Here is a 21600-nt window from a genome sequence, read left to right as displayed (position 1 = left end):
AAAAAAATATTCGTAACCGCCTGCATCTTATCAGACCACCATGGATTAAAGTTAGAATTCAACAACAATGCTGCCCCCAGAAAGCCTATATACACTATTTCATTAATGTACTAAAATTTAAGACAACATTTGCAAAACATGAAAAAGTATAAGCACCATTTTGATCATCTATCTCTTATGCTATTATGCAATAAAAATGCATTTGAAATTTCCTAATGATTTGCAAATATGTCCTTTCATGAAGAAGTAGGGTCTATCTAGAAATCCTATTAATAAAAGAAGAGAGGAATGGGACCAAACTTGGTGATTGGTTATGCAACTTTTACATAAACCTGATGAAGAACTCCTGGATGCTAACCAAGACATGGTGAATTCAGTGGACCAGTATAATACATGAAGCAACTGAGAGAAAAATAAGAAACAGCACCTGTATAAGAATGGAATTTTATTAACTTCTCCAATAAAAGACAACTAAAATCACACAAAATCATTTGCCACAGACACACTCAATGCCGTTTTACAGGCTTTCTTTACTCAGTGTTAATCTGATGGTCATTGGGAAGAACATGAGAGGTTTTCTGAGTGCAGTTTGAAGTGTGATATCAAAACAATTTCCCTAAAATGAGAGAGGGGGATATCTCAATGTTGACTTCAGTTCATAATTTTTCTATGATAAATAATTTTGATTAATTCCCTTAAACTTTATATCTTTTATAATTACAAATTTTAGTTTAGCACTCAATGATTAGAAAAAGATGCTTGGGTATAGCTCGTGAAACTCAGGCAAAAACTGTTCCAGACAGCAGGAAAGGCAAATAGGTTGTAATCCTGATTGGTGTTCACTAGCTGTAGCTGGTGTAGTAACAACTCCTAAGTCAATGGTACAGAGTGGCTGAAGTCTATCATACCATGTAATTTTGCATCTGCCCATTTTTATTTGTGTGCATTGTACAGCAATGTTGATTTTGTCATAAGTTTCTGCTCTTCAGTTCCTTGTGACATGGGACTAGAGTTTTAGCTCAGATGTGAAGAAAACACAAACATCTTTTGCATAAATTCTGAACTTATTTCTCAGCACCCACTGCTGACAACTCACAACCACTTGGAAGCTGATTGAGAGGGGGTTTCAATGTCTTCTTCTGTCCTCTATAGACACCAGCCCTTATGGACAGAAACCCAACCTTCCCCCACAAACACTTAAAAAAATCTGAGTGGGTTTAAAAGAAGAGGAACATTTCATTATTACTCAGAATTACTTATAAAAAGTTTTTCCCCATAGGCACATTTAGTGTTTGATTAACTTGCTATAGACACTAAATTGAGTTCTTAATAATATTCTCTAAAAATGCCCCTTGTTGAGAAATAAAAGGCATCTACAAGTTAACAATAAAATAATTAAAGCAAAAATAGATAAATCAGAATGGAAGAAAACAAACAAGAAAGGCTTAAGAGACAGATAGACTCAGTGACACTCATCCACAATCCAGGAAACTTATAAAAATCACAAAACCGGAAACCATGCATATTAGTATATAAATATATACATATATTTTACATATACATATTAGTAACACATCTGTATATATGACACCTCAAAAAAGTTGGGGCTTATTTTGTTTGGCTATGTTTTCTTTGGGTTGGTACTGACACAGAATATTATATCAAGAAGTTTGTGGTGGTAAAAGTGTATTCCTCCGCATGGAATCCAGAAAGCAAAGAAAGAGAAAGGAATCCGGCCCACAGTGTCATTTTTTAAGGGCAAGAGATTAGCATTCCCTTAATAATATAAAGAAAAAGGCACAGGGAAATAAAAATTATAATCCAAATGTGAAAACCTCTAGGACATTTTAGAAAACAGAATTTAAGCACACATTAAAAGAAGCATACACCATAAACAAGTGAATTTTCTACTAACATGCAAAGATGATTCAATATAAGATTATATTTATCTTCATCCAATGTGTACTATATCCCCTAACACAACATTGACTGTAGAGTTAAGTCCAGTTAGTTCAATTAAAAATAACTTTTATTCTTGAGTGCAGATAAACTAGTATTTAGAACTTCAGAAATTGTTCTCTTGAGACATGACCTGTACTGGTCCAGAAAGATCATGATGAGTGTCAAATATGCGCTTTTCCCTTGCAGACTTTGTCTCCATACTTTAAGAAAAAGCCATTTCTTACTATTTCCCTATCCATCACTTTTGCATTTGTAAACTATATTCTGTTGCCAGACAATAATATAACCAAAAGCAATGAAATCAAATATAATATGCAGACAATATTTGCTTAAAATGACTTTCCCACCGTTATTAAATATACCTAAATATGAGCCACTTGTATCTATTTGTTATCTACTTTTCCTCTCATAAGAAGGAAGATATAAGCTAGTAGACAACTTCGAAATGGTTTTTAAAAGTCAGTCTCTTATTTATTAATGATGATGTTAAAGTCTCATCTGGGATAATAATGAAGAAGAAAACTGATCACCTAACAAGGAAGATACAAAATGAGTGGCATTTGAAAATTGCCAAGAGTATAAAAAGGATAGATTTGTTTTCTAAGATTAATGAAACACAGAATGATGCAGTCATGTTTGTTCTTAAATACTTTTCCTAAATATTTTTAGCATATATAATTTTATATTGAATGCTTTATTCAGGCAAGTGTGTTGAAGGAAGGAATACAGAGAACCTTGTCCTGACAAGTTACTAGAAAGTATTTTTAAAGGGAATCCTGTATAAACAGGATGTTGTCAGGAAGTACTCACTACAACATAAATCTCAAGTAGTTTTTGCACAATAAAATCTTGAAATAAACAAACAATATATCTTTCCCCTGGGTAGAAGTAGACTTTGACCCAAAACTTTACTTGACTGACGTCTCTGTTTAATGATTTTTCTCCATATTGAGTTTGTTTTTCACACGATAGAGTTATGTTCTCAATCATACACTTTAGGAAATTCATATCTTTCTTCCATAGTTCTCAATTTTCAGAGATCGATTGACTGTCCCTATTTCCAATGAGCAATTATGGACGAGATGATCTGATTGGCATTCATTGGGCTGTGTGATATTCTAAATCAATAGTTCTCATTATTAGTATAATAGCATTACATGATAAAATGAGTTTCCAAATAGTTCAGGTTATTAGATTCAAGTACAGAGTGTGCCCTTGAGCAGTGGGGTTATGATTATCCCAATAAATGAGGCACCACCATCCTGTACAAGAATTTTCAACAATTATATATCTTAATAGTTCTGGTTTCATAGAAGATACGTAAGGGAGAAAGACTTGGAGGGATTATTCAACCACCTAGGCAATAAAATGAAATCAGATTGAGGATTTTTTTAGGCAAAGTGAGATCTTTTAAGTTTCTTAGATATAAGGTCCTCTTCTCAACCCTTCAGTTACCTTTGGACAAATTTTTGTGATGTACATGCCAGTGAGAAATTTTAATGCACTGTCTTTACCTCTTCTGTGATCTGATAAACTGAGACTTGGTGAATACAGAATATATCTATGTATTACTTGCAGACCCGAAACGCCTCCATTAGTGCCCAGTCATGTATAATACCTGGTGTTCAAGTATTGTCTAATGCTCTAACAATTTTCTAGCACATTTATTATAATTTACTGATGAATTAATTTTCCTCCATTGTTAGTATTTTACATAGGCCACAATAAGTAGTAGGCACATTTATACTTGGAAATAATATAAAATATGCATAAAAAGATGTATGTATGTTGATAAATTTAGTAGATTCATCAGCTGAGGTGTCATCATTGTAGGTAGTAAAGGATAATGGATGCTCATCAGAACTACTGAACTGCAGTATTAAAGCCCTTGCCACACAAGCATGAATACCTGTGTTCAAATCCTCAGAACACATTTAAATAGGATGCTGTACTGCATATCTACAGTTTACGAATCCTGGGAGACAGAAACAGGAGAATATTTGGAAGCTTGAGTTAGCTAACCTGCAGTACCCAGGGTAAAACAAGAAGTAACCCTGTCTTAAAAAAAATTGGAAAGCAAAGATTGACAAACAGGTTGTCTTCTGGTTCATATATGCCATGGCATAATCACCTGCACTGAAACACATAAACCCGTACTTATACAGAAATATGCATCACATACACACACACACAGAGAGAGAGAGAGAGAGAGAGAGAGAGAGAGAGAGAGAGAGAGAGAGAGAGAGAGAGAACAAGACCAGTACTGATACAAGATTAGAGATGAACTTTCAGTCACTGAGTATTGCAGGTACTACCAAGGCACCCACACCCAGATGAGATTCAGATGCCTCCTTCCCAAGTTAGCTTTAGGTGAATGCAAACCTAGAAGACTCCTGGGTCCTCCTGATGCTCAGTGCTTTTGGTTCCAACATGATGGCAGCATCAGGACTAACCAGTGTGAAGGTTACATGAGGAGAACTGAAATAAAATGCTGCTTCTGTGACAGTCTGCCTCTGCTTTAGTGTTATTGTAAGACTTTTTGGTCCTCTGCTCCTTTCGTAACCCACCATCTTTTTGAGCCATCAAAGCAATTGAAGGGAGTTATGTAGTGGAAAGGTTTCAAATGAGAGTTCCACTCACATTTAAAAAGTCATATTACTGTCGTTTTCTCCGCTTAGCCTTGGGAAAAGAAAAATCATATATCAATATCTAAGTGCTACAAAAGCACACTGTGCACTTTTTCTTCTAACCGGTTCATAAAACCAAATTTCTAGCTGTGGAACAGAAGAAGTTGAATATGAACTCATTCTGGAAGGGCATGGGGACTCATTTCCTGTTTAGTGTTCCATATGACTAAATGTTACATAAATTTTTCTTGTAAGGCAATTTCTTCTGTTACTATCAGATACAAAGGAAACTTTACAACAGGACAAAATACACACTTCACTAGATCAAGAGATCAACTTGAAGTCTCTCTGTACTTAGCTGATATAAAGTACTTCCGTACCATGTATTAAGACTTTTGAGATATTCAAATCAAAACAGACACAAATTGCTACCTGGAAGACTACCAAATAATTAAGTGGATAACATCAATGACTAAATGCAATATCAAAAGAAAAGACATGAAGATGTTCTGTAGATATTTCCAATTCTGATTTTATTAAAACACTGTTATACTTTAGACCTTTTTCATCTTATGCAAATGAATCTTTCCAAGCAAGTACAGCTCTCTCTTATTTGTTCAGTAATTATTTCTAATTACAATCAGTTTCATTCCAACAACTTTTACTAGCTAAATACTAGACATCAATAAACAATGTTCCTATAGTAATTTCCATAATAGAAAAGAATACCTCCAAAAGTTCCATCTCTGTAATATAACTTTCTTCGGGCCACTTATTCAGTATGTAATAACCTCAGGCCTGAAGTAAAATGGCTGCTCACAATACAAGTAAGATTTTGGGAACTAGCTATGAGTCTGGATTTCTGGATTTTAATATGAAAATGATAGTAGGTCATAGAAAGGCAGAATGATTCTTCCCTTAGGGTAATGCCCTTCTACAATGAGAAGACTACTGTTGATATTTTTGGATTATGGGGTTGATATTGAGTCAAACTGGAGAAAAAAACTTCTATATAACTTAATCATTTGATCTCTCTCTCTCTCTCTCTCTCTCTCTCTCTCTCTTTCTCTCTCTCTCTCTCTCTGTGTGTGTGTTGTATGTATATTTGTATGTATGGTATAGTATGTACTTTATGCATGAGTATATAAGTGTATGTGTCTATGGATAGACATGCATATATACATGAGAGCAAAATATTCCTCCATCATTCTGTGCTTTATTGCCTTGAGACAGTGCCTCTTGCAATACTAGAAGCTTGCTGTTCTGCAGTGACCAGCAGACTCAGGGATACCTATAACTGCTCCAATAGCTTGGATTATAAGCATAAACAGGCATAGCCAGCTTTTTACTTACGTGCTGGGGATTTGAACTCAGGTCCTTATGATTATAGAGCAGGCATTATTACCTATTGAGTCCTTTTCATAGCCTCTCACCTAACCTCTCAATAAATTATCTCTTTGAGAGTATTATAAAATTTTCCTCTTATGTCCATTAAATGTTAGCTAATTACATAAAAAGTTAATTCCAGTTAGTCAATTAGTCACAAGCATATCACTTTTTACTTTATTTAATGTCTTTTATGAAGATACTAAAATAGAGGGAGAAATAGCTATCATATTTAAATGTCAGGAAAATAGTTATTCCTATACAAAGTTTGTTATGAATTTTTTTGAGCAGTGAATCATGTAACTCACAACTTCTATTTTTGCTTCGGCCTCCTAAATACCAGGACTCAATTGTGATTCCCTGGGAGGAATTGTCAGGATCTCTACAGCCTGAGTACATTGTGTGAGGGTTAAGTCGCCATTTCAAAGTATATTTGATATTCCATTTTTTCACTTATTTACTTCTGACATTTAGGCTAATATACTTCTACTCCATGTTTATATTATTTAAATCTAGTAATAAAGATTGTGAAAGAGGAGCTTGAGAGATAGGTCAGAAGTTAAGAGTGCTTATAGCTCTTGCAAGAAGAACCAAGTTCAGTTTTCAATCCATATCCTGAGGCTCACATGCCCTGTAACTTCAGGTCCAGAGGATCTGATTTCTTCTTTCGGCATGCACCTGCATAAACTTGGAGCACATAAATTCTGCCAATACACACATGCATGCACACACATACACACACCCACATAATTAACACATCTCTTTGTGAATATTGAAGTGATTAATAAGAGAAAGGAAGTTCAGTTGTTTGGACTGTTGTATATGTGTGTATGTAAGTGTTATGGCATTAATAAAGAACTCGTGTGCCACTCCAGGTGTTGGTCATCATCTTTCTATTTTTTTTAAGGCAGGGTTTTATTGTTTGCTGCTGCTTAATCCAGGCTAGCTGGCTTGGGAGTCTTTAGGGACTCTCATGTCTCTACCTCACATCTAACTGGAGGAGTGCTTGGGTCATAAATCTGAGCATTATTCATCTGGTTTTACAGGGACCTCAGGAATCCAAACTCAGGTTCCCATTTTTGTGTGCTTTCACTTTAGATATCAAGCTAACTCCCAGGGTGTGAAATTAAAACAAGGATTTGGTATGACAAAGTAAACTAACTATGAAGATCTAAACTTTTCCCAAGGACTTTGCCTAGCCTATCAAATAACTGGAGTTTAGGATCCAAGATTTCTGAGGGAGATATTTTGTTGAAGCATAAGGCCAGTATTGCTTAGTAACTATTTTGAAGATAAATGTGATTTTAGAACCTCATTCAATGTCCCAATTGTATTTTTCTTTTCTTTTTGTCCCTTGGAGGCATTTTCATGCTTGGAGGATTGGGTAAGAGTGCCTGGCAAAATAAAAAATACATATATGATGAATTGAATGCAATCAGTTCTCCACTCCACTCCTGTTTTGAAATGAAAGCAATATAGTATCGTCATTGTAAGAAGTGACAGGCAGACAGAGGCTTATTAAAAATATATTATCTTTACAGTTTAACATGTATTAAATATTTCAGCCCTTTCCCAATTCTTTGCCTTTTCCAGCCTGAAACAGAAGGGGATTCAACAGGGAAATGTTTCATGCCAGGATTCAACTGAATTATTTCATTTTCTAATCCAAAAAAGTGAATTTCATTACTTTATGCATAGATAAATCTTGTTAAATGTCTATGCTATTTTTCCCTTTTGAATGGGAGAGCATACTCTTTTCTAATAACACTTGGTGATGATTAAAATATAATGTAACTTTCTTTTTCAGTCGGTCCTGCAGACTTCTACAAAGTTTGCTCAGAAGCAGCATGTCAACTTCACAATGAAAATGTAAATGTGAGACACTAAACTAAAATTCTAAAGCCAATACAACATTTGGTACAATGCTTGGGGAGATAAAAAGCTGTCTGATGGGTTCCAAGATACTCACTCTCTGTTGGCTGTGTGTATTAAGACTGTTTCCTACTGATGGTGCTAATTTCCCTGCTACTTGAACGTGCCTCTGGCTATTGATCCCTGAGAGCCAACATGTTCTGTCCACCAAGGTCAGTCTGTATCAAGCCCTCTTCTTCCAGCCATACTGTCTTGTTTTTTATATGACTCCATTTGAGAGTTTGGCTTTCTTCTCTAGGGAGTGAATTTTCAGAACAGACAATTAGACATTTGTAGAGCAATTTCACAAGCGGCAAATAGGACTGTGGAACAATTTCACAGGCTTGTGAGACCCTAATTAATGTCACATGGAAAGACACTTCATAGTCACTCTGTTAGTACTAACTCCAAGCCAGTGAGAAGAGAAGCAACTTTGTCATGGAGGTGTCTTTTATAATCTTTGCAATCGCATTTTCTAGGATTTGAATAAATAGTTTTAGAAAAAGTTATGCTGCACTTGTACAGAAAAAATTTAAACACCCTAAATTCTCAGTGTCCTACACTGATGGAGGAAAGTCATTGGTTAATTAAATAAAGAAGCTGCTTGCCCTGATAGGTTAAAACATAGATGGGAGGAGTAAACAGAGCAGAATGCTGGGAGGAAGAGGAAGTGAGGTCAGACTCGACAGCTCTCCTCTCAGGGGCAGACGCCTCAGAGAGAGACGAGATGCTCCACTCTTGCGGGCAGAGGCGAGAGCTCTGCTCTCTGAGGCACATGCGATGAAGCTCTGACCCAGGATGGACGTAGGCTAGAATCTTCCCGGTAAGCGCACCCAGCTGTGCTACACAGATTATAAGAAATGGGCTAGTCCAGGTGCGAGAGTTAGCCTAGAAGAGGCTAGATAGAAATGGCCAAGCAGTATTTAAAAGAAAACAGTGTCCGTGTAATCATCACGGGTAAAGCTAACTGGGTGGCGGGACACAGCCCACGGCTCCTATTACTACACTACACCAAAAATAGCAGTCACACAGCTATACAGACACTGTAAAAATAACTGAATGGTAAAAGAAAGATGATGTATAGATTATCATATAATTTATTACTTAATATGGAATACTGGGTTTATTTTATATTTAGTAAGATACATTATTAAGGAATAATATACAAAATTGCACAAATCTATTTTCAAATTCCTCAAAAAGTACCAAAGTAATGATCTCCCATTAGGGAAAAGGCACTGAAAATGTTACGTTATTTTTTAATCTTCACATATGTAAATATCTGTGAACATATACATAAATATATATATATGTCATATACATATTTTTATTTATAAATTTTAAACATGGAAAATAATTCTATTGACTTTGCAGCATCTTCTAAGTCAAAGAAGCAGGATTTTATGGATCCCTGACCCCTTCCTGATTACAAACTCAGATGTATGAGTCTTGTTTTATGATGTCAATCTCTGACAGTGACTTTTACTAATAAAAGCACAACACACTGAAACAAGAAGCAGTGACTGGTTATCAGTCTGTACTGAAAGACCTTATATCAATAAACTCTATGATGATTGTGAACAGCAATTAAGACCCAGATATTTTAGCACAAAGTTTAAAGCAGACATCTTTTTTCAGAACTTGTCAGTGATGAGCTGCTGTCGGGATGAAACTACTTTTAAGAGAAGAAAAACTATTAGAGTAAAGGGAGATTTCTTCACACATCTGGGCTGGACAAACTATCTGAACTAGGCAGTCTGCGAACATATACAGTTTCCTATGAGACTAATCTGGAATAGAGAAGGTTTACTCCCAAATGAGAGCAAAGTCTGGTAGTAACAGAGAGTGATGACATTGCGCTGTGGATGTGACCATTTCTGTCAAATGAAATAATGAAGAAGGGCTGGCAAGGTGGATATGCTATTAAGAGTAGGTATTGCTCTTGCAGAGGAGATGAGTTCAGTTCCCAGCACTCGCTTGAGGTGGCTCACAATACATGTACCTCCAATACCAGGGGATCCAACATCCTCTTCTAATGCTTGTTATGTTGGTTAGGTTGTTGTTGTTGTCTACTTGATAAAAGCCAGGGTTATGTAATAAGAGGGAACTTCAGTTGAGAAAATGATTTCCACAGCTTGGCCTATAGGCAAGTCTGCATAGCACATCTTTGATTATTGACTGATGAAGGAGAGGTATCCCACCACTCTCAGAGTTCTATCCCTGGACAGATGAAGGTAGTCATTACTCCTAATTTAAAAAAAAAAACCTTCTTTTTGCAGCTGAAAGATATCACTGTAGAAAACAATAATATACCCAAATGCAATCTGTTGAACCCAGTCCCAGTGGATACATCCACAAAATCCTCTCGTGCTTAATGCTCAGGGATCATTGTGAAAGAGAAGGAAAAAAAGATATTAAGAGCCAACTTGAATAAGAATGACACCAATGAATGTAATGGGGAGGCCTGCTTGTTGGTTCCCAGCCACCTGGCCATGTTGTCCCTGAAATAACCACACAGACACAGAGGGGACTCCCACATCACCTCCCCCTTTCTGCTTTTCTCAGGTTTTCTCATGGATTTTAACTGACCACGTGGGCACAAATTGTAAGAGGAAGGGGCTGCTTGTTGGTTCCCAGCTTCCCTGGCTAGCTTAGCCTGGAAATAACCACACAGAAACCATATTGATTGAATCACTGCTTGGCCCGTTAGCTCTAATTTCTTATTGGCTAACTCTCACATCTTCATTTAACCCATTTCTACTAATCTGTGCTGTGGTTACCAGCAAGGTTCTCCATCTGACTCTGCTGGGAACCAACAAGTGGCTCCCTCTTGTTACAAATAAATATATCAAATTTGATGTCGAAAAATACAAGAGGCCTTAACCCTATACAAAGAATTTAATTAGCAAAGGAGGAAAAACTAGGAACAGGAAAGTTTCTCCAGGGAAAAGCATACCAATTGGTTGCCCAGTGCCAAAACACCACCACTGAAAATACACATACAAGTAGGGGTTATATTTGGGAATGTATACGCATTAATACATCTAGACATAAGAATGTACATACATGTGTACAGTAGCAATTAGTGAAATAGAAGTACATTAATTTCAAGGAGAATAGGGGGAGGTCTGCATAAAAAATTTGGAAACCAATATAGGGGAAATATAGGAATTAAACTATAATCTTAAAAATAAAGTAAAAGGAAAAAAAGAAGAAGGCTAGCTGAACAAGCCATGGAGAGCAAGCCAGCAAGCAGTGTTCTTCACGTCTGTGCTTTGGTTCCTATCTCCAGGTTCCTGTCCTGCTTACATGCCTGCACTGCTTTCCTTCAGTGATAGATGGTGACCAAGATATACGAGCAACATAAACCCTCTCCTTCACAAGTTGTTTTTAGTCATGGTGCTTATTACAGCACTAGAAAAAACTAAATTAACACACCACATACTGGCACATATCTATATAAAATTAAAAATAAAATTATTTTAATTGAGTTACCGAGAAATAAACAATGTCAATTAATGCAGAGGCTAGTAGCTGGTCAAGGTGCTTAGAACAGAGAACACTGAATGCAGCTTACCTGAATATAATGTTAATCATATTCTGTATTATTATAAGCTATCACAGGTGCATACAATCCTGGATATACATATTCAGAAGGGAACTCTAGCTTAAATAGTTTTTTAGGACTATGCTATGTGTTTGCCCACAGGTGGGGAAAGCACATGTGTGAAGGTCAGAGGAGAACTTTCTGGAATCTGCTCCCTCCTTCTACCACACAGGTTTTAAAAATCACATCAGGACATCAGGATTGGGGGCAAATTCCTTTACACACCGAGCCATCCTGTCAGCCTATAGACAACTCTGTTAACTGAAGGACATATGTTAATTTTCAGGATTTATTATTTTTAATTTTGAAAACATTGTCATTAGATGAAGGCCTCCTGTAAATTAAAATATGCCATTATAACACATTTTTTTTATTCCTTTATGTGAGGTTGCGTGATAAAGCTAGGAAAAATCCATGATATATATGTATGTAGTACCTTAGCTTTTGAGATCTTTTAAGATAATCTTAAATGTTCAGTTGGAGGTGGGATACAAGAGAGAGTGATCAAATGAGCAAGAGAGAGAGAGAGAGAAGAGAGAAAATGAAAGGTGGGAGGGAGAGGGATAGAGAGAGATGGAGAGGCAAATCCATAGCATTGAGATTCATAAGAAGAGAGTTAACTTTGAGAGCTGTCTCAGGACTTCCTAGCTTCCAGTCAATGATATGGTAAGTTTGAACTTGGGGGGCATCTGGCATGCTTTCCTAGTTCTTGTGTCCCTGAGTGAGGAATTGGCCCAGGGAATTCTACCACGGTCACCTTAAGACAGTGGTAGGAACAGAGACACTGTGGTAAGAAAGAGAAAAGTAGTACTGAGAATGGAAGGGGCAAGAGCACTGGGGAAGGTTAGAAGCTCATTGTCTCCAGCCCTTGAGAATTGTTCCCTTGTAAGCATTGTATAGATGAAGCTTACCTCCCTCATATATGTTCTGCCTTCTGGTCCTTTATTTGTAGCCCCTATTGTGATATATGTCTTTTCTCTGATTGGTTTCTTTCATTTGCTAATCTGGGTACCTCCCTTGCTACCTATACTCTCCTGTCCCAAATGAGAAACACATTCACACATATTGCTCAATATCCCATTTATTTTCATTCATCTCTTCTCTTATATTTTCAAATAGATTTTTCATTCTGTATCTTTGAAAATCCAAAGACAGTGACAAAATTATGGCTGCACACATCATATAGCTGGATAAGCAACAGTCTCTATGGATGGTAAGTGTTAATTCTCATGCTTGAGGATTTCAGGGGCTGAGAAAACCTCATAAATCTCATAAGGTTTTCCACATAGTCTTTTCTAATGCATAAATTTGACACACATTGCTTTCCCTCAAATTTATTTTTGATAGTTTTATTTATTGGTGTGTGTGTGTGTGTGTGTGTGTGTGTGTGTGTGTGTGTGAATGCCTGTTGCAAGCAGATGCCCAGGAAGGCCAGAAAAGGGCATCAGATACCTTGGAGCTGGAATTTCAGGTGATGGAAAGTAACCCAACACCAGTGCTGGGAGGAGAACTCAGGCTCCTTGGAAGAACACAAAGTTCTCTTGACTTCTAACTCCCACCCCGTCCCCCAAACCCACATATTTTCTTATTCTTACACTATAACTTTGTAAAGATTTATTATTATTCCTCATATTATATGTATATCTTTTTTGGCTGCTTATTCTGTGTACATTATGTACATTTTTGGTGCCTACAGATACCAGAAGAGGAAATATCAGATCCCCTAAAACTGAAGTTACAAACGTCATTTGAGTGCTGGGTACTGAACCCATGTTCTCTGGAATTCCTGACAGTGCCCTTAACTGATAAGTTATTTCTTTGGTACCCAATTTAATGTTTTTAGTTACTCATTTTTAAGAATTAGCAGAGAAAGGAAAGACACACAGTTTTGGCCCTTTAGAAGTCATGTGGAATTGGACTTCAAGCCTTGACAAGCAATCACATATCTATCTTGGGACGACGTCTCAATTAGAAAAGTGTTTGTTTGCCTTGCTAACATGAGGATCAGATTTCAATCCTCTGAACTCTGTATAAAAGCTAAGTGTGGTTAGAGTTACTCCAAGACATCTTATGTTATTTGTGGCTATTGTGAAGGGTAATGTTTCTCTGATATTTATTCTCTGCCCATTTATCATCTGTGTACAGGAGGACTACTAATTTTTTTGAGTTAATCTTGTATCCTTTTACATTACTAAAGGTGCTTATGAGTTATAAAAATTTTTTGGTAGAATTTTGGGGGTCACTTATGTAATCTATCATCTCGTCAGAAAAGAGTGAGAGTTTGACTTATTCTCCCTCTTTGTGTCCCCTTGGTATCTTTTTATTGTCTTGTTGCTGTAGCTAGAAACTCAAGTACTATATTGAGTAGATATGGAGAGAGTAGACAACCTTGTCTTGTTCCTGATTTCAGTGGGATCACTTTGAGTTTCTCTCCATTTAGTTTGACGTTGGCTGTTGGTTTGCTGTATATGGCCTTTATTATATTTAGGTATGCCTCTTGTATCCTTGCTCTCTCCAAAACCTTTATCATGAAAGGCTGTTGGATTTTGTCAAAGGCTTTTTGACATCTAATGAGATGATTATGTGGTTTTTTGTTTGTTTGTTTGTTTCTTTATAGGGAAGTTTACATTGACAGATTTTTATTTGTTGAAACATCCTTGCATCTCTGTGCTGAAGCTAACTTGATCATGGTGAGTAATTTTCATGATGTGTTCTTGGATTTGGTTTAACAGCATATTACTGAGTATTTTAAAATCAATGTTCATGAGTGAGATTCGTCTGTAATTCTTTCTTAATAATGTTTTTTTGTGGTTTTGTTATCGGGGTAAGTGGAAGACCTGTATGATAAGAGCTTTAAATCTTTGAAGAAAGAAATTGAAGAAGACACCAGAAAGTGGAAAGATCTCCTATGCTCTCTGTTAGGTAGAATTAACATAGTAAAAATGATAATCTAATGATAATCTTACTGAAAACAATCTACAGATTCAATTTAATGCCCATCAAAATCCTAGGAAAATTTATCACTGACCTTGAAAAAACAACACCCAACTTCATATGGAAAAACAAAAAAACCTAGAATAACCAAAACAATATTGTACAATAAAGGAACTTCTGGGGGCAACACAATCCCTGACTTCAAACTCTGCTACCTGGCTACAATATTAAAAACAGCCTGGTATTGGCAGAAAAATAGACAGGAGGACCAATGGAACTGAATCAAAGACCTGGATATTAATCCACATACCTATGAACACCTAATTTTTAATTAAGAAGCAAAAAATATAAAATGGAAAAAAGAAAGCATATTCAATAAATAGTAATTGCTTAACTGAGTATCAACATGTAGAAGAATGAAAATAGATCCATATCTATTGCCATGCACAAAACTCAAGTCTAAATGGATCAAAGACCTCAACGTAAAACCAACCACACTGAACCTCATAAAAGAGAAAGTGGAAAGTACACTCACTTGGATGCATTGTCACAGGAGAACACTTTGTAAATATAACCCCAGTAGCAGAGATATTGATAGCAACAATTAAAGAATGGGACCTCCTAAATTGAGAAGCTTCTGTAAAGCAAAGGACACGGTCAACAAGACAATAACAACAGCCTACAGAAATGGAGACGATCTTTACAAACTCCACATCAGACAGAGGACTGATCTCCAAAGTATACAAAAAACTCAAGAAATTGTTCATCAAAAGAACAAATAATCCAATAAAAATTGGGTACACACCAAAACAGAGAACTCTCAACAGAGGAATCTAAAATGGCTAAAAGATATTTAAGGAAATACTAAACATCCTTAGCCATCAGAGAAATGCAAATCAAAACATCTCTGAGATTCCATCTTACACCTGTAAAAATGGACAAGATCAAAAACACTGATGACAACTTATGCTAGAAATGTTGTGGGGTAAAGGGAATGCTTCCATATTGCTGGTGAGGCTGCAAGCTGGTACGGCCCCTTTAGATGTCTGCGTGGGAATTTCTCAGAAAATTAGGAAATAACCTTCTTCAATAGGCAGTAATACCACTTTAGGGTATATATGCAAAGGATGCTCAATCATACCACAAGGACATGTACTCAACTATGTTCAAAGCAGCTCTGTTTGTTATAGCCAGAACATGGAAACAACCTAAATGTTCTTCGTCTTAAGAATGTATGAGGAAAATGTAGTACATTTACACAATGGAGTACTACACAGCAGAAAAAAAATAATGACTTGGATTTTGCAAGCAAATGGATGGAGCTAGAAAACATTATTTTGAGTGAAGTTACCCAGGTCCAGAAAGACAATTATCACATGTACTCACTCATAAGTGGTTTTAAATATAAAGCAAAGAAAACTAGCCCACAAATCACAATCCCACAGGACCTAGACAACATTGAGGACACTGAAAGAGACATGTATAGATCTAATCTACATAGGTAGTAGAAAATAACAAGATCTACTGAGTAAATTGGGAACATGGGGACCTTGGGAGAGGGTTGAAGGGGAGTAGAGAGAAAGGGATGGGAGCAGAGAAAAATGTAGGGCTCAACAAAAATCAATTTACAAAAAAAAAAGAATGGCCAAGATCAAAACACTGATGACAACTTATGCTGGAGAGGATGTGGGTAAATTGAACACTACTCCATTTCTGGTGGCAGTGCAGTCACTTTGAATATCAATATGGCAATTTATCATGAAATTACAAAACAATATACCTCAAAACCCAGCAATACCACTTTGGATATATATCCAAAGGATGCTTAATTGTGCCATAAGGACCTGTGTTTAAGCATCTTCATAGCAGCATTATTTGTCATAGTCAGAACCTAATTGCCCCAATGACTGAAGAATGGATAAGGAAAATGTGATACATTTGCACAATGGAATATTACACAGTAGAAAAAAAGAATGACATCTTGAAATTTTCAGGAAAATGGATGGATCTAGCAAACATCATATTGAGTTAGATAACTCAGACCCAGAAACCCAGAAAGACAAATATCATATAGGGTCACTCATAAATGACTTTTAGATATAAAACAAAGAAAAAAAAGTCTACAATACACAATCCTAGAGAACTTAGACAACAAAAAGGATCCTAAAAAAGGAATACATGGATCTAATCTACATGTGAATGAGAAAAATACAAAATCTCCTGAGTAAATTGAGAGCATGGTGACCTTGGGGAAATGTTGAAGGGGATCAGAGAGAGGGGAGTGGAGAAAAATATATAGTTCAATAAAAATATTTTTTAAAAGGATAAAAGGGGGGAAAAGAAAAGCTGGGTGTGGTGACAGGAATGTGTAGTCTTAGCTCAAGAAACAAAGAAGAGAACCCATGCCCTTTCTAGCCAGGAAAGTGTACTCTGCCTGCTTCCAGTTACCAATGAGAAATCATGTATCAAACCCAGCTAGGAATGAAGACTGAGAAATAATAATACTAAAGATAGATGATGGTCTACACACACACACACACACACACACACACACAAACACACACATTCACAAACTGTAATAAAAATAAGAAACAAAACAAAATTCACAGCTGTTTGTTCCCCTCAAGTGAAATAATCTTATATCTAACCTTATGTGCACACATCCTCTACTCCACTAAATCATCTCTGGGTTATTTGCAGTACTGAAAAATTGTAATGCTGTGAATACAGTTCTTATAATACATTGTTCAGAACAAAAAAGAAAGTCTACATATGTACAGACTTAATACACATATAAATTTGCTTTTAATATTTTCATGTTATGGGGCTCGAGAGATGGCTCAGTGGTTAAGAGCATTGCCTGCTCTTCCAAAGGTTCTGAGTTCAATTCCCAGCAACCACATGGTGGCTCACAACCATCTGTAATGAGGTCTGGTGCCCTCTTCTGGACTGCAGACATACACACAGACAGAATGTTGTATACATAATAAATAAATATAAATAAATAATTAAAAAATATTTTCATGTCATGTTTTGATGAATCCATGAGCTGCATACGCTATGCCTACTATAACATTTCTCATGGATATAGATCTGATGGAAATGAGTAGCTAATTATACTCTCCAGCCTGCACACATATATACAAATGTAACGCACACACATTTTGTAGAAAATTTAAAAAATACAGAATTTTAGCCTATGCTTACAAAGTTAATTGCTGCACAAAAATTTTAAAAATATTTCAAAATTCTCATTGTCAAACTTAGTATTTAGAACTGTATCCCTTGTATTACTTGCTAAATAGTGAAATGAATCCTTCTAATTTTATTTCTTCCTCAGTTTACACTAAATTAATTCAGTGGATTTTATCTAGAATAAATAAATGTTCTGTGCACACAGGGGATTGCATTCTTAACCTAGGGAATGCTCCTGAAGCGATAAAGTAAATTGGCTATGGGAAATATCCTCCCTCCTAATTTGGTAAAGCGAGAAGGAGTTGTTAACCTGAAATGCACAACTAACTCATTCCAGACACTGAAGACAGAATGCATTCACATTCTGTCCTGCTTACTTTTTGGTTTAGAAGTTCACTCTGCCTTCTTCAGGAGGCACTTTCCCAGAGAGTCTTTGTTTCTGACTTAAGCACAACTCTGTAGACTGAGAAGTTCAAACAACTCACTATTTTTCAAAAACTATAGTTGCTAAACTTGTTTCCCTTCAATATTTATACACTGACATTTCAACACAAGTGAGGTCATGAGGATAGTGCTCCCTTGACTGTAATCCAAAAGAATTCAAGACTTCAGCCATATTAAATAATAAGCTCCCAAGTAATTCTTTTTTTTTTTTTTTTTTGGTTTTTTCGAGACAGGGTTTCTCTGTGGCTTTTTGGAGCCTGTCCTGGAACTAGCTCTGTAAGACCAGGCTGGTCTCGAACTCAGAGATCTGCCTGCCTCTGCCTCCCGAGTGCTGGGATTAAAGGCGTGCGCCACCATCGCCCGGCACCAAGTAATTCTTGTCAACCTTCCCTGCAAATAAATGCCAAGCAAACTCTAAATAGAAGAGCCGGTTAGAATAGTATGTAGAGATTTGAATTGGAGCCTAGCACTGAGAATATGCCTGGCTTTCAGCCCTGCTCTGTCTGGGATAAAGTCACATTGGCCCTGATCAATATGCCCTTCTTCAGACCCAGATTATAGAAATATACTTGGTCTGACAGCTGACCAGATCTAGGTTGCTGTCGTTAAGTCCCTTCAACAAATTGGGCCTTAATGCCTTGTTTCTTAAACTTCTTGGGATTTAAAGCCATTGTTTGTGTTTTGGGACAGGTGTTGTGGCACACCTTTAACGAGACACTGTAGACACTCTCTAATATGCTCTCTCCACCTTTTTCTCTTGCTTTCCCCATTTGTCACTGTGGAGACATAATTTTGACATAGCAAGAATTGTAAAATTTTAAAATTAATTTAAAAGCATCAAAAATAAAGACAACAAAAGAACTAGCTATCTACAAACCAAAAACCAAACCCTCACTAAACATTAACTCTGTTTTGGTTGGGTCGTGACTATATCAGTCTTCAGGTTAAAAAAAAAAGAGAGATGCTCATTATTTGAACTGGTTGTTCCACAGATTTCTTTATCTAGTGAGCACTGAGTTAAATTAATAAGATACCAGGCATTGTTACCTTAGGAAACATAAGGTGTTGGTTCTGTCTTCTAATACTTTGAGAAGATTCTGCCAGACTTAATGGTGCATGCCTTTAGTCCCAACATTCCAGAGCCAGAAAGCAGGAAGATCTCTTGTGAGTTTGAAGCTAGTATAGTCTACATGGTGAGTACTATGCCTACCAAGATTACACAGGGATACTCAGTTTTAAAAGAAGAAAAGAAAGTAGAAGAGGAAGAGAAAGGAAAAAAGAAAGAAAGGAAGGAAGGAAGGAAGGAAGGAAGAAACTTGGCTGTGTATTTCAATCTTTTGTGTGTTCTCTATTCTTTTTGGCTTCTAAAAGTCACACTATGGTTCTTGACCAGCAGTTCTCACCCTGTGGGTATGGAACCCTTCAGGGGACAAATATTTTTTTTTTTTCACAGAGGTTGCCTAAGACCAATGGAAAACAGATACTTATAGTATGATTCACAGCAGTTGCAAAATTACAGTTATAAAATAGCAATGACAATAGTTTTATCATTGGGGGTCACCACAGCATGAGAGACCATATTAAAGGGTTGAAACATTACGAAAGTTGAGACCCACTGTTCTAAAAGGAGTACCTTCTAGACAAATTATGACTATGAAATGTTTCATAGATGAAACAGCAATATGACATGGGTTTAGGATGTATTATAGCAAAGGATGAAGTTCATTTAGCAAAGAATTCATGAGTTATATCATGACTACAATGGAATCAGATGCTAATAAGGGAGTGGGATGCACTTATGGGTGCAGCTGACATCTGAATTAGTCATATCATGGATGATAAAAGATATCATAATTGGATTCTGAGCCATTAATTTTTGTTCCCTCACTTAATCACTGATGACATCAATTATGTAGTTTCAAATAGAATAAAGGTAAAATTTCTAAATGTTCAATTCAACCAAAGAGGAAGAGTTCTGGGATCAGGGTGTAGCTCACTGACAGAGCATATACTCTGCATATTTAAGGTCCTGCACTCAATCTCAATCCCAATAAACACACATACACTCACACTCATGCACACATATACAGGTGGGGCACAGAGTGATAATGTTAACAAGTATTACTTTAATAATTAAACTAAACCAAAATAAATAAGATAGGTTTAGACTATAATATATGCAACACTTTGTGCTAGACACCTACCATAATATCTAATTCAATTTTCACTGTAATCTAAAAATAAGATATTGTTGTGCATCCTACTTTACTGATTATGAAGCCACAAATTTGAAATGTTTTAAAAGTAATAAACACAAAAATATTTTCAGTGGTTAAGAATACTTTAAATTACTGTTATGATTTTCATTCTGCTTGACCAAATATTTATCAGTAAAGAATGATCTTGAAATAAACATTAACCAAGGAGAAAAGACTATCATGGATTTCTTGTGAATGTGCTTATGTACCCGGTGAAACAATAGTATTTTCATCCTGTTGTGAGAGCAGGAAAGTTAGTGTGTTTTCCAAGTCACAATAGGCCCTTCAACTGGACAAGTAGGCTGTGGTGTTAGAACCAAAAGCCATGAATTATAAAGTGAATGCTATAACTCAGTTCAGTCCGCTCTAGTTCATCAATACTGAGGAGCACACAGTAGCAAGCCAGAATTGATGACTTGGCCACTTTTATTGAAATCTGTTTACTGATGGCAGACTACATTAAGCTAAATGTTTTGCTTCTGGTGTGAGCCCATTAGTTAGGAAAGTTGTCCTACTCATTGGAAATCTGACAGAAATTCACTTGCCCCCAGAATATGTTGATCTAGAAGATAGACAGTTTTATGGTTTGAAAACCAATCCCACTTTAAAACTGACTCTTAATGAGACTATAACAAGTAAATTTAAGTAAACTAATTTTTCTAGGATTTTATTACTAATATGATGTGAGTTTTTCAAAGGGAAATTTTCTATGAGATTTTTTTCTCTTTAAGCAATATAAAATGTATAGTTGGGGGATCAGCTCAATTTTGAAAACACTTGCTACTCTAGAGGTAGACCTGGGTTTAGTCACCCCAACATGGTGACTCACAATCATCTGTAACTTCAGGTCCAGGTTACCTGACACTTTCTTTTGACCTACAAGAACACAAGGCATGCACACAGTGAGCATGCATACATGTAATAAATAAACAAGAAAGATAATAAACACATCTAAATTTAATAAATATTTAAATAAGATTGTTCTTTAAACTGTATAGATCAGTGGTATAGCCCTTATTTAAAATAAGAATATTGTTTTTTAAGATTGTTCTTTAAAATCAAATTCATTGGAGAGATTAGAGATACAAGGGTCATACCTAAATATAATAAAATCTATATACAGCAAGCCGACAGCTAACATCAAATTAAATGGAGACAAACTCAAAGCCATCCCAAAAAACTCAGGAACACGACAAGGCTGTCCACTCTCTCCATACCTCTTCAATATAGTGCTTGAAGTTCTAGCAATAGCAATCAGACAACATAATGGGATCAA

The sequence above is a fragment of the Microtus ochrogaster genome, chromosome 6, assembly GCF_000317375.1.
Source record: "Microtus ochrogaster isolate Prairie Vole_2 chromosome 6, MicOch1.0, whole genome shotgun sequence".
NCBI lineage: Eukaryota > Metazoa > Chordata > Mammalia > Rodentia > Cricetidae > Microtus > Microtus ochrogaster.
This window is presented reverse-complemented; position numbering follows the sequence as displayed.